Source organism: Cervus canadensis, chromosome 22, assembly GCF_019320065.1.
Source record: "Cervus canadensis isolate Bull #8, Minnesota chromosome 22, ASM1932006v1, whole genome shotgun sequence".
Taxonomy (NCBI): domain Eukaryota; kingdom Metazoa; phylum Chordata; class Mammalia; order Artiodactyla; family Cervidae; genus Cervus; species Cervus canadensis.
In genome coordinates, this window is record NC_057407.1 from 36,176,091 (window position 1) to 36,188,382 (window position 12,292).

At 40.2% G+C, this 12,292-nt stretch overlaps 1 protein-coding gene across 3 annotated transcripts in view; it reads left to right on the forward strand.

Moving 5' to 3' along the window:
• The window catches only part of CNTN4 (contactin 4), a 975,711-nt gene that overhangs the window by 828,582 nt on the left and 134,837 nt on the right, over positions 1–12,292 (forward strand). The window lies entirely within an intron of this gene.

Consider the following 12,292-nt stretch of genomic DNA (forward strand, 5'->3'; position numbering starts at 1 on the left):
CTCTGTAGCAAAGATTGATGATTATTATTACACTGTGTCCCTAAAGAGGAAAAAGCATCTTCAGCTAGCTTAGATTAGCAAGGCAAACAAGTGTACATCATAGAAAAACCACTCCCTCCCAATGATTATTTTAAAAAATTAACTTAGTGCTTAAAGGGGTAAATCTAGTAGTCTGGAAAATTCACTTAGAGAAAATATTTTATTTCTCATTGAAGCTGAAGAAATTAGTGAAATGTTACTTTAGTTAACCATGTGTAAATAAAGACTTCTTATTCTTACTTATGTTTAAGAATGTCTCTCCTTCCTTTTAAATGTTAGGCTAATACCTTATATCAAGCTAATGGATAATAATTAAGTATAGATAAATCACTGAATGCTTCTGGAAAGAATCTGAAACTTACAGCCTGCCTCTCACAGGCATGGTTTCAGAACAGCAGCAGAACTATTCTGCGAAACTAGCTGACATAGATTTCGATCAATGAACAAAGCGTTCATTCTGTGTTTGCCATATGTTGAGCCCTTTGCCTGGCACTGACTAGAGAGATAAGGAGGAGACATAAACCCAGCCCTCAAGATGCTCTTAGATTAGTGCACGGGCCCAGTAGCAAAATAACAATATGTTTTTCAATCATAAATGATACATTTAGAAGGAACATTGGAAAATGTAGGCCAACAATAGATTGTGGAAGCCTTGAATTTGATGTCTGTAGAGTTCAGACTTAAACTCCCAGAGAAAATTGTAGGATTTTATGCAATAGAGTGTACCGTCATATGCGTGCTGCAGAAGGATTGCTCTGCTTGCAACATGGACAAAGAATCAGAGTAGAACAAGGTTAGAAACACAGAGAGACCAGTTGCAGGCAGTATGCTAAAATGAAAACCAAAAGGACTTCAGTGTCAGTCTCCTGATAGTATAGGAGGAGGGACAGATAGATTATTTTTTTAAACTTAAATGACCTATTAAGCAGAGATATTTTAAAAAGAAGGAAGGAAAAAAGAAAGTTACTTCTAAGATTCTAACTTGAGCAGCTGGTAGGTGGCAGAGCTATTGACCACAGTACTGAGAAGAGAGAACTAAGTTTGAGAGGGGAAGATAAAGAAATGAGTATTAACGTGTGAAATCTGAGGTGCCTTCAAGTGGTGATGTCACATTCAGATCAGAATCCCATTCAATATCACTTTCTCAGCAAAAATTTTTCCCTCAAACCTATTTCAAATTGTAAACACCGCCACCATCCTCTTCTCACGCTTTATAATTTTCATAGTTCTTACTACCTTCTAACATGCTGCATATTTGCCTTTTTTCCATTATCTGTCTTCCCCCCTCTCCATTTAATCATAATGTAAATTTCATGAAGACAGAGACTAGAAAGTGTGTGTGTGTGTGTGTGTGTGTATCTTAAACAATAAAAATTTAGCACCTTGTAGCCCTGGAGGTCATAAGTCAGAAATTATTCTTGAGTTAAAATAACACATTTCTTTGAATGTCTTTCTGAAAGCCAAAATTAAAGCTGCCATTTGGAATTAAAATAGTATTGATAAAGAAATAAATAGTCTTAATTATATCCTTAAGTAATTCATTCCTTCTGGAGGTTCTAGGGGAGAATCACTGTCTCGCTTTCTGGAAATCACCTGCATTCCTTGGCTCATAGCCCCCTCCTCCATCATTGGAGCTAGCAAAGCAAGTCCAGTCCAGTAGGGTCCCTGCATCAGATCAGTTCACCCTCCTCTTCTACTTTGAGGTTACTTCATGGTTGCAAGGGGCCCTTTGTGCTTTGTCCCTTTCTGTAATGCTAGCCCCTAGGATGGTGCCTGGTACAGACTAAGTGTTCAGTGAATGAGAATGTCCAACCGGAAATGTGGGTCTGAGTTCGGGAGAGTAAAGACAGAGACCCAGATGTCACCGGTTGATAAGAAGCTGTGGAGTGGATACGCACACCCAGAGAGTTGTGTAGAATGAGAACACCTGTGAGTCAAAGAAAGTAACCTTGAGAAACGGCCACATGCAAAAAGTGGGTGGAAGCAGAGCCCGCTGGGAGGGGGATTCAGAGATGTGGGAGAACCTAGGAAACAGAAACGGGAGGGGGATTCAGAGATGTGGGAGAACCTAGGAAACAGAAACCAAGGGAGTAGAAAGGGTCAAGAAGGAGCAAGTGCTTGCTGCTTCCAAGAGATGACAAAATAATGACTCAAAGATGACCACTGCATTGAGGAACCTTAACATCACCTCAGGGGAGCACTGTGAGGCCACCATGGACATGTTTCAAAGACACAATAAAATGGTGCAATCATCCATATTCTTAGGCACTTCTTCCCAGACTGAAATACATGTTTAGGTTTGTCTGATGCCCACAGTATAATCAGATCAAGTCTAACATTCTGTGAGACTGTTCATACCAAAGAGGAATAAAATTCCTGTGTCTTGACTAAACAACCCACAGTCTTCTGCCACAGTGGAATTAGATCATGGCTCTACTAATTTGCCTCTCCTCCCAGAAGTCTTTGGAAGAGTTGAAATTCACATAATACGTGGAAGAAACTCTAAGCACAGGGCAGCCAAACTCTACGTTGTATATAAGGTGTGAAAGCCTGGTCTAAAGATACTGGCAATCTGGGGGGCAGAGCACATGTGATGGCAGGTATTTGCCCAGAAGGTTGATCGAATCCTTGTGTGGAAAAGAAAGTTTATTGCTTCAGGCATTCTGTTTCTCTTCTGGAGGCAGAGTGTCTATATATGTGCTCTTAATGAGAAACCCGCCCTCAGGATATCTCTTACAGTTGCTGCAGAGCCGTATAGCTCTGTTATTAGGAATTCTGCCCTGGGGAACAATTATGTTATTGCAATAATTAGAGGCAGTTCATCTCCATAATAATGGAAATCCTGCCTTGGAGGCAAAACAACATCAAAGCAACTCAAGCATCATTGCTCTAGATAGAATCTGTTGCCCTGCTTATTGGTAATACTATTTCATTTTAATTTTGCATGTATAGTCATGGAAATAGACTGAGCTTATCTTGCTCTCCAATTCAGACCTGGAACTTTTCTCCCTTTCCTTCCGTTTGTCTCTCCTAGAGCCATGCATAAAATAGTTACGACTTTGAGCTCCCCTGAAGAGTCATTGCAGAAGAGTTTAGAGACATTTGTTTTTTAAATGTGTGTAATGGTACACAGACCCTGTCCTGTGGAGACTCCGTAAATTTAGCTCTCAGGCACCGGTCTTTTCTGCCTCAGTATAGTTATGTCTTGTTGTGTTACGATCAGGAATTAAAGTGATGTCCAGATTCAGGCAACCACCTGTTCTATTCATGTGCTCATGGTTATTGGTTATGCCTAAGGGTATGCTGGCAAGAGAACTGAATTTTTATATGGAAGTATTTAAAATTAGGTTCCCAACCTAAAGACAACACCGGATGATAAAATCCTTCCAGGTTTCTTCCGCATTCATTCTTTCTTTGTCAGTCAGTCCCCTGCCCCTGTCCTACTTTCTACCCTCATTATCTTGTGTGTGGACTTTGCAGCTGCTCAGCTAACCTCTTAACTGGTTTGCTTGAAACCAGCCTGTACTCAAATCTTTCCCAAGATGAAACTTCCCATATCACAACCCTGATTAATTAAATTCAATAAACATTTGTCACACACTTCCTTTGTACAGATTCATTTGAACTTATAAACAACCTATATATGTATAAAACAACATATGGATATATATTTCCCAGGTAGCGCTAGTGGTAAGGAATCTGCCTTCAATGCAGGAGACCCTGGTTCAGTCCCTGAGTCTGGAAGATCCCCTGGAGGAGGAAATGACAACCCACTCCAGTATTCTTGCCTGTAGAATCCCATGGATAGAAGAGCCTAGTGGGCTCCAGTCCATAGGGGTCACAAAGAGTAGGACACGTCTGAGCATCTGAGCCACATGAACAACCTAATTTAAATCTGAGTTCTACAGGTGCCATTTAAAAAGGGACAGAATTTCTACAGTGGTTTAAAGGAAAGAGACTATCCATCTTTTAAAGGTTTGATTTTTTTAACAGTATATAAAATATCATTCTGTAGTCTTAACACACATATACATGTCCATATTTTGATAGACATGCAAAGAATAAGCCTGGGAGAATCACCACTAAAATGTTAACAGTGATTTCCCTAGAAGTTGGGACTGTGGATTTCTTTCTTTCTCCTTCCTATTTTCCTTCCTTCCTCCCCTCCCTCCCTTCTTCCTTCCTTGTCTCCTTCCCTCCTTCCTTCCCTCCCTCCCTTCCTTATAAATTTTGTGTTTGTGAGTTTGAGTATTTTATTAACATTTATTTCCCATAATAGTCTGAAATGCCCATGAGTAAAGATGCCATGTGTGTTTGAGCACAAGTGCCCCCGACTCCTGGTAGACCCCAAATTTGGGTATGCAGACTGCTGCTGAGCTGACTGCATTAGGATCAACAGAGCTACATTTAAAAATACAGAATCCCACTCTATCCCCAAAGATTCTTTCTAGGGAATTCTGAGATGAGATGCAGGAGTCTGAATTTGTTTTGAAGTCTCACAGGTGATTTTAATGCAAAGCCAGGTGAGACACTGTATTAGTGGTTTCCCATTAGCCTCAGAGCAGACAGCCCATCGCATAATCAGCAAGACCGGACCCTGGTCAGGTCCCCGCCGTCCTGTCCCCACTGTTCTTTCTTACTCTTCCCTCAGCCTGACTTCTTGAGCTGTGTGGACCTCCTGTCAGTTCTTCAAATGCCCTTATTCTTCCTGCTACAAAACTTTTCAACATGCTATTCTTTTTCCCCCAAACTCTCTTACCCAGGGCTTGACAACCTACAGCCCCCCAGCCATATCCAGCCAGCCCTCCATGTGTTTGAACACCCTGCAAGCTTGAGAATCATTTTACATTTTCAAATGGTAAGACAAAAATAAAAAAGGAAATGCATTTTACGACATGTCAAATTTAGATGAAATTCAAATTTCAGTGTCTACAAATAAAGCTTTATTGGACACAGCCCCATACTATTCTTGAACAAATTGTCTAGGCTGTTTTTGTGCTCCAGTGGGACAGGGTTGAGTAGTTGCAACAGAAACCACCTGGCCTGCAAAGCCTTGAATATTTACAATCTGACTCTTTGTAGGGAGAAAAAAAAAATCTGTGCCTCCATCCATCTCACAGCATGTTTTTGGCTCCTCTGTCCATGGAATTCTCCAGGCAAGAATACTGGAGTGGGTTGCCATTCCCTTCTCCAGGGGACCTTCCAGGCCCAGGCATTGAACCCTGCATTGCAGGTGGACTCTTTACCATCTAAGTCACCAGGGAAAATGGTCACTTCTACGGAGTCCATGAAATGCAAATTGAAGAGGAAATAAATTAGGTTGGAAGTCTGAATGCTGTCCCTTCTGTTTCAGTGGCTCCCAAATTTCACTCAAGGGAACTTCTTTTCAGGCCCCCAGAGCTTTGCACTCCCTGGAGAAATCAGCCAGGGGAGCTTTCAAGGTGAAGACACAAAAGATGAGGGGCAATGAGAGTGGAGAGTATATATCTGATGCTCTTCTCCAGATTTCTAGAAAACAAGGAAAAGAATGAAGCAATGGGAGCTCTTCATCCCAGGTTGAGGATCTGTGGTTTTATACTGACTGTGGTTTTGCAGAGGGCTTTTTATTTTAACTTGGTGATTATAAAAATGACTTTTACAATAATAAATGGCCTTGTGCAGTTGAAAGAGGAGAGAGAAGATAAAAATCCCAAGACTCACTTCCTAAGTTTTATAAAATTCAGCTATTATGACAGTATATACACATATGAAACAACTTGGAAACCACCAGTGAAGTACAAATTAACGTAACATCTTCCAAACAGAGCTAAGTGTCAGGGCTTAGGGAATACACAGAGAAGAGACTCTTAGAGTCAGGCAGAGTCTGCCAGAATTGGCTTCCAACAGGAAGTGAGTTTAAGCAGTTGTGAAAGAAAGTGGTCCACACAGGGCTGCAGAGGGGGAAGCAGGAGGTCTCTGTGTGGGGGCTCGTGTCTGATCAAGATGAAGGGACAGACATGAGCAAGTCAAGAGGGATCCAGCCAAGTGGGAAACTGGGTGTCAGTTGAATGTAGACGGAAGAAATGGAAGAATAATTGGTAGGGAAATGCTTCAGACTTTCGGACAAGAGATGATTAACACTTTGAAATAATGTTGACAGATATAAAATAATAGTGACAGAAATGCTGTGAGTCAGCTTGGCTCTGAAGAAGCTCCGAAATCTCTAGTTATTAAGTTGAAATGAGACTTTGATCTCCCTTTATGTCACTAGCACCTTCATGAATAAACCTTGAGCTTTGGGAATTGCTGGGGATTCAGGATACTGATTACCTTGGCTCTTTTCCTGTATTTCCTGGTTCTCTTGTGGCCATCACTTCTCTCCCGTTTTTGAATAATAATATTACCTAGCTATTTTTCAGTCTTTACTGTGCCCTCTGCAAAACACTTTATATATGTTTTCTTTTAGTCTTCAGAAAAACATTTCGAGATCAGCCCTATTATGAGCCCCATTCTTAGATAAGAAAACATGAGCTCAGAGAGGGTATTCACCCTACCTGAGGTTGCAGAGTTTGGTAATATTAGGGCTGGTGTTCAAGTCCATGTCTCACTTATTCCAGAAACTCTGTCTGTACCAGCTTTGCCTGAGGAAGGAGTGAGCGTGAGGTGCTTCTCTCTTCTTTAAGAGAGCATGGAGTCTCATGGAAAGTCAATAAGTGAAAGTGTTAGTCACTCAGTCGTGTCCAACTGTTTGCAACCCCATGGACTCCTCTGCCCATGGGGTTTTTCCAGGCAAGAATACTGGAGTGGGTTGCCATTTCCTTCTCCAGGGGATCTTCCCAACCCAGGGATCAAACCCAGGTCTCCCACATTGCAGGCAGATTCTTTACTATCTGAGCCACCAGGGAAGCTCAAGTCAATCATTAATAAAAATAAAACTTTGCTTTCATTACCTCCCTTTTCAAACTGCAATACTGCTGACATCTTTAATATGGATAAGTTGGCCAGAATCAGCCTTTACTGTTAATTCATTTCATATTTTCAGTAATAAATTGGCAGCCTTCAGATCCATGGTTTTCTAGTTTCCTGGGGAAAGGAGGCATAATGGTCTGATTTCAGGGCTGGGTTAAAACCATCTAAGCCCCTTGGAGAAGAGGTAAATTAAGTCCTTGAACTACCTCAGCAGTGCCTTTGTTCAGAGAAAATAGCTCTGCATCATCAAATGGATTTAAGTGATCATGGAAACATTCAAACCAAAGTGGCATGTAATTAAGAGCCATTAGAACTGAAGTGATGTGACTGGATATTAAAACCAGAAAGGCAGTGTTTGTGCCTTCCCAGTAGAGACAAGGCAGATAAATGTGGGTTCCTCCTAACTTTGTCATCTCTAGAAATAGAATCTGCTAGACTGTGCGGATGCTATGTAAATATTGAAGGTCTAGTATCATGTACTATGTTTGACCCTCTATTTCTGTTGTGGAGTTTTATTCTCATATTTCAGTTACAGATATGCCAGAGTTAATTAGATCTCTACTAGTAAATATCCATCATGGTGTTTCTAAATCCCTTTTGCCAAATGATCTAATTAGAGCAACACTTGGCTCTCTGTATAATTACAACATATGGCACCTAGAGGGTACATATAGTAGAATTATAGGTTGCCTGATGAGAAATCCAGGTGGTGGATAAAAGACTCTATTAAACAAAGTTGCTGTGTGTGTGAATGTGTGTCTGTTGTAATGTATACAATCCCTCCACCTCTCCCCAGAATAATAAATATGTTGTAATTCAACTATCCTGCCCACATGAGACATGATTATATCCTATTCAGGCGTTTTAAATTTTTATGTAAAACAAATCATTGATAGTATTATCATAAATTATTTAACCCTCCATACCTCTAAATATTACTATGTGTATTAGCTCAGCAATGCTAGAAGCAGCTCTATGTAAGAGGAGATATTTGATGGGATGTGTTCTTCCATCCAGGCAGGATAACCTGCTCAAATGGCTGCAAAATACGTAGCAAAAATAGTACTGAATCCTTTGACCAATGATAAAAAGGGACTTTTAATATCTGCTTATTATCACTGCAAGTAGACTAACTGCTTGGGTAGATGGTGAGTTATTGTGTTATTGTGTTGAATTTGAAAGGCTTCACATGCAGAAGTGTCCTGGACCCCATTTGGATGGGCTCCTAAGAGTCAGTGGGGGCACATCTTTTCCTGGACCACATTCACTGATGTCATGTTGATGACATTGACCACGGTGGGGGTATTTACACCATGGAAAGTGGTATACATCGAGACATTCTTTTCCATAGAGGGCCAGTTGTTAAACACTTACCAACTTGTCATTACTTGCTGGGACATAACACAGTTCAGAGTTGGCAATGCTAGTTTGGGGTTCATGGGAGAGATTAAGAAATCATCTTCTTTGAAGTGATAAGAGTGAGTAAGTTTCATTGAGAAAAAAAAATGAGAAAACAAAAGAGATCTGATCTGGATAGATTCTTCTGAACTGTGGCAAGTGTGTGAAAGAGAAAACAAAAATCATCAGAAAGCTAAGAGGAGAATCAGGAAACTGGGGTGTTGGTAAGAAAGTATGGGTGTTGTAAATGACAGCATTTGACGTTGTCAGGTATCACTGAGAGGTTTTAAAGCATGAGGACCTCCCTAACATAGCGCACAGGGAACTCTGCTCAATGTTATGTTGGAGCCTGGATGGGAAGGGAGTTTGGGGGAGAATGGATACATGTATATATCTGGCCAAGCTCCTTTGCTGTCTGCCAGAGACTGTCACAACATTGTTAATGGGTTATACTCCAATATAAAATAAAAAGTTAAAAAAAGAAGGAAGACCTCAAACTATATTTTGAGAGGAGATAATGAAGTCAAAAGTAACCTTGAAACAAACACTTTCAATAAAAGTTCTACTGGCTGGCTTTGCAGTTGGATGTAGTAACTGATTTTTGCAGGTGTCAAATAGTGAAAAGAGGAATATCAGATATACTGGAGAGGAGTGCCTTGTTTGTGGCAAGAATCTTATTAGGATGGAGGACACTGGGACATCTTTATAGCCTGAGGGGCTCACACAAAGGTAGAGAAGGAGTTAACAGTGTAAGAGAGGGATATATTCTCAAGGAGACAGGAGGGTATTGGACCTGAAATCAATTATTGTGGGAAAGAAGGATGTACCTGTCTTCTCTGACTTTGGGGAGAAAGAGAGGGTGGGTGAGGGCACAGAGAAGGAAGTATAAAGAGGGAGTTGAGGAATTCCATATAATATGGCCTTGACCATGATCTTGATAAAATGAGAGTCAGAGTCGTCTGTGAAAGCGTGAGCATGGTGGGAGGCGGGGATTGTATGCTTGAGAAAAAAAGATGCCTGAACTGTCACCTATGGTCAATGTGACAGAAATTAGATAAGATTTGGATTGCGCTTTTGATATTTTTCAGTTGCTTCTGCACACATTGACTTTCCCACGTATTGATTTGCTCTAAAGGGTTTTATTCCAAAAGAGGTAGTTTGTTCCAAAGGATGCATAAAATTGTTTCAGAAAAAATGAAACTGCCTGCTCTTAACACCAAAAAAAATGTTTTTTAGGTGAATTCAATATGTTCTGACTCAGAAGAAAAAACAACACACTTTAAAATGATTATTCCCCCTTGTCATTTTCTCAAGGACTCACACACCTTCACTCACCCCTGCTCTTTCCTTCATCATCACACTCTCCCTCCTCTTTCACTTTCTGTTGGATCTTTCTGGTCAGTGCATCTTCAGCTTTCTCATCCACTTTGGGCTCCCCTGCTTCCATCCTGTCCCAGGATAATCCCACCTCCTCCCATGGCTTTAAACTCACCATCTGTACTAAGAACTCCCAAATGTACATCTTCAGTGCAGGACTGAACGATTTGAGCTCAACATGCGTCAAACAGAACTCATTCCAGCCACCAACATGCACCCTAAGACCTGTTCTCCTACTTGCGCCATCTACCTCTGGTCACTCCAGTCAGAAATCTAGAAATCATCTCTGATTTCCCTCTTCCAACATCACATGCATCCAGTGTATTAGTACATGTTGGTGATTCAACTTCCAAAGAATATATGGAGTCTGCCTCCTTTCCATCTGCTTTTCCCGTGCCCTCACTCAAGCACCATCATCTCTTGTTGGACTCTCTCCTCCAGTTGTTGTTTAGTTGCTGAGTCGTGTCTGACTCTTTACGACCCCGTGGACTGTAGCCCACCAGGCTCCTCTGTCCATGGGATTTTCAGGCAAGAATGCTGGAGTGAGTTGTCATTTTCTTCTCCAGAGGATCTTCTCAACCCAGGGATGGAACCCACTTTTCCTGCATTGACAGGTGGGTTCTTTACCACTGAGCCACCAACCCTTAACTATTCCTGTCTACGTGTCAAAGATGGAGAAAGCGTGATAAAAGCTACAGATACTCTCAAGTTTTTCCTGACATATTTTTCCACAAGGGTATTAGTCATTACAACCGAATAGCTAAATCAAAAGCAGACCAGCTATTTTTTTAATATGAAATAAAGACGTGAATGACTCAGGCCTACAATTAACCAAGGAAGAACAGTACTTTATTCCTGGTTCCTCTGATGTGAAGACACTGAAAGTTCAAGCGCAGTTCAGGAATACACAGAAGTTTCTTAGAGGCTTCATCATCTTCTTTGTTAATTTGACATCCAGCAGTGTATGTTGATTAGTAAATACTTGGTTATAAAGCATAGACATTGTTCAGATCATTACATTATACAGTTTTAGAATGCTAGGTATTCGTATTGGCCACAAGTAGCTCCCTACCAATTGGCTCAAAAGTGTTTGCTTTGCCCAGAAGGAAGATGCGCTTTGCCTACAGATGTATGCATCTATATGTGTGACTGTATAACAGTGGAATTGTGGTTCCACTGTTGTATAAAAATCCATTGGTGAGTTATTCCTCAAAAGTTCTTAGTATTTAATTTCTGATCACCTCTACCTTTATCATTCAAGTATGCATAGTCACAAGGCAAGAACACGGCCTAAAGAAAAATGGATTTTGTTTTGCTTTGTTTTAGTTTTGACCCCACCTTCAAACACTCACAGGAACATCACATCTGCTTTGTTAAATTTTCTATTAACATCAGCATTTTGAGATAACTAGAAATTGTACTTTTCCATTTTATTATTGGGACCACTAGAGCACAGATTAAAAAATAAAATAGAATCTAAGTAGTAGAATTTTAGAGCTAAGAGTAATATCCAGTTGAGAACTCTTTAAACCAGCCCCTCTTCTATTATACTACATACATTTGCTTTCTAATAATTACTCAAAGCCAAGACCCATGATGTTGGTGATGGAGCATTTATCATTTCTGCCATTTAATATTTAGTCCACACCCTTTGGGACTTTGTCTCCTCTGAATTCTCTTTCTGTGTCTCCCACAGAAAATAAAAGTGGGAGGGAGGGTAGAAAGAAGAAAGGAAGGAAGGAAAGAAAGAAAGCAGGGAGGGAAAGCAAATCTTAAAAGACAATCCAGCTTTTGTACTGGACCAATAAGATCACCTTTTGGTCTAGTACCTATGATTTTTTTAATGCAAACAATGAATATCTTTTCTGCTTTGAATTGCATGAAAAAAAGACACCTTTAGTTAGCCTACCATGGCACATGCCCCTTGCCCAGAAGGTGGATATATGGCAAGCCTGAAAAAGAAAGTTAAAGGGAAAAAAGCAATTTATTAATATTAACTAAAGAGGCTGAAAGACAAACTTTCATATCAAAAATATGTCAATTTCAGGGTTTTTTTCTTGTTTTGTTTTCTTATCTAAATGTCTCTTCTTGCTTTCAATAATTTTCTTATCAAAAAACTTACATTTGAATTCTTTTTTCTTTTATTTTGGTGAGTGAGTGAAAGTCGCTCAGTCGTGTCTGACTCTCTGTGGCCCGATGAACCATACAGTCCATGGAATTCTCTAGGCCAGAATACTGAAGTGGATAGCCTTTCCCTTCTCCAGGGGATCTTCCCAACCCAGAGATCAAACCCAGGTCTTCTGCATTGTAAGCAGATTCTTTACCAGCTGAACCACAAGGGAAACCCCTTGATTTTGGTAGTGCTAGAAAATGAAGTCATGATTGGAAAAAAAAAAAAAATTGTTATGTGTACTCATAGTGATTTACCTTTTTTTTAACCTTAATTTTTTTTTATTTTAAATATCTTAAAAAAATCAACTTACTATAAAAACATGATTTTCATGCTTTGAAAATTGGAATTTTCAAAAGT